This window comes from Callionymus lyra, chromosome 8, assembly GCF_982586985.1.
Source record: "Callionymus lyra chromosome 8, fCalLyr1.hap1.1, whole genome shotgun sequence".
Classification (NCBI taxonomy): domain Eukaryota; kingdom Metazoa; phylum Chordata; class Actinopteri; order Syngnathiformes; family Callionymidae; genus Callionymus; species Callionymus lyra.
Window position 1 is genome coordinate 29,251,769 of NC_141825.1, and position 2,500 is coordinate 29,254,268.

Here is a 2,500-nt window from a genome sequence, read left to right on the forward strand (position 1 = left end):
GTCTCTGACTGGTGTCTCTGACTGGTGTCTCTGACTCGTGTCTCTGACTGGTGTCTCTGACTCGTGTCTCTGACTCGTGTCTCTGACTGGTGTCTCTGACTGGTGTCTCTGACTGGTGTCTCTGACTGGTGTCTCTGACTCGTGTCTCTGACTGGTGTCTCTGACTGGTGTCTCTGACTCGTGTCTCTGACTGGTGTCCCTGACTCGTGTCTCTGACTGGTGTCTCTGACTCGTGTCTCTGACTCGTGTCTCTGACTCGTGTCTCTGACTCGTGTCTCTGACTGGTGTCCCTGACTGGTGTCTCTGACTGGTGTCTCTGACTGGTGTCTCTGACTGGTGTCCCTGACTGGTGTCTCTGACTGGTGTCTCTGACTGGTGTCTCTGACTCGTGTCTCTGACTGGTGTCTCTGACTGGTGTCGCTGACTGGTGTCTCTGACTGGTGTCTCTGACTCGTGTCTCTGACTCGTGTCTCTGACTCGTGTCTCTGACTCGTGTCTCTGACTCGTGTCTCTGACTCGTGTCCCTGACTCGTGTCTCTGACTGGTGTCTCTGACTCGTGTCTCTGACTCGTGTCTCTGACTCGTGTCTCTGACTCGTGTCTCTGACTCGTGTCTCTGACTCGTGTCCCTGACTCGTGTCTCTGACTGGTGTCTCTGACTCGTGTCTCTGACTCGTGTCTCTGACTCGTGTCTCTGACTCGTGTCTCTGACTCGTGTCTCTGACTGGTGTCTCTGACTGGTGTCTCTGACTCGTGTCCCTGACTTGTGTCTCTGACTGGTGTCTCTGACTCGTGTCTCTGACTGGTGTCTCTGACTCGTGTCTCTGACTCGTGTCTCTGACTGGTGTCTCTGACTGGTGTCTCTGACTGGTGTCTCTGACTGGTGTCTCTGACTCGTGTCTCTGACTCGTGTCTCTGACTCGTGTCTCTGACTCGTGTCTCTGACTCGTGTCTCTGACTGGTGTCTCTGACTCGTGTCTCTGACTCGTGTCCCTGACTTGTGTCTCTGACTGGTGTCTCTGACTCGTGTCTCTGACTGGTGTCTCTGACTCGTGTCTCTGACTCGTGTCTCTGACTCGTGTCTCTGACTCGTGTCTCTGACTGGTGTCTCTGACTCGTGTCTCTGACTGGTGTCTCTGACTGGTGTCTCTGACTCGTGTCTCTGACTGGTGTCCCTGACTGGTGTCTCTGACTGGTGTCTCTGACTCGTGTCTCTGACTGGTGTCTCTGACTGGTGTCTCTGACTGGTGTCTCTGACTGGTGTCTCTGACTGGTGTCCCTGACTCGTGTCTCTGACTGGTGTCCCTGACTCGTGTCTCTGACTGGTGTCTCTGACTCGTGTCTCTGACTCGTGTCTCTGACTCGTGTCTCTGACTCGTGTCTCTGACTGGTGTCCCTGACTGGTGTCTCTGACTCGTGTCTCTGACTGGTGTCTCTGACTGGTGTCCCTGACTGGTGTCTCTGACTGGTGTCTCTGACTGGTGTCTCTGACTGGTGTCTCTGACTCGTGTCTCTGACTGGTGTCTCTGACTGGTGTCTCTGACTGGTGTCTCTGACTGGTGTCTCTGACTGGTGTCCCTGACTCGTGTCTCTGACTCGTGTCTCTGACTCGTGTCTCTGACTGGTGTCTCTGACTCGTGTCTCTGACTCGTGTCCCTGACTCGTGTCTCTGACTGGTGTCTCTGACTCGTGTCTCTGACTGGTGTCCCTGACTCGTGTCTCTGACTGGTGTCTCTGACTCGTGTCTCTGACTCGTGTCTCTGACTGGTGTCTCTGACTGGTGTCTCTGACTGGTGTCCCTGACTCGTGTCTCTGACTGGTGTCTCTGACTGGTGTCTCTGACTGGTGTCTCTGACTCGTGTCCCTGACTCGTGTCCCTGACTCGTGTCTCTGACTCGTGTCTCTGACTCGTGTCTCTGACTGGTGTCTCTGACTGGTGTCTCTGACTGGTGTCTCTGACTCGTGTCTCTGACTCGTGCCCCTGACTGTTGTCTCTGACTGGTGTCTCTGACTGGTGTCTCTGACTGGTGTCTCTGACTGGTGTCTCTGACTGGTGTCTCTGACTGGTGTCTCTGACTCGTGTCCCTGACTCATGTCCCTGACTCGTGTCTCTGACTCGTGTCTCTGACTGGTGTCTCTGACTGGTGTCTCTGACTCTTGTCTCTGACTGGTGTCTCTGACTGGTGTCTCTGACTGGTGTCTCTGACTCGTGCCCCTGACTGTTGTCTCTGACTGGTGTCTCTGACTGGTGTCTCTGACTGGTGTCTCTGACTGGTGTCTCTGACTGGTGTTTCTGACTGGTGTCTCTGACTGGTGTCTCTGACTGGTGTCTCTGACTCGTGTCCCTGACTGTTGTCTCTGACTGGTGTCTCTGACTGGTGTCTCTGACTGGTGTCTCTGACTCGTGTCTCTGACTGGTGTCTCTGACTGGTGTCCCTGACTGTTGTCTCTGACTGGTGTCTCTGACTGGTGTCTCTGACTGGTGTCTCTGACTCGTGTCC

At 54.6% G+C, this 2,500-nt stretch overlaps 1 protein-coding gene across 1 annotated transcript in view; it reads left to right on the plus strand.

Moving 5' to 3' along the window:
* LOC148074519 (CD81 antigen-like) overlaps positions 1-2,500 on the plus strand; it is a 16,043-nt gene that overhangs the window by 9,692 nt on the left and 3,851 nt on the right. The gene's annotated exons all lie outside the window — the stretch shown is intronic.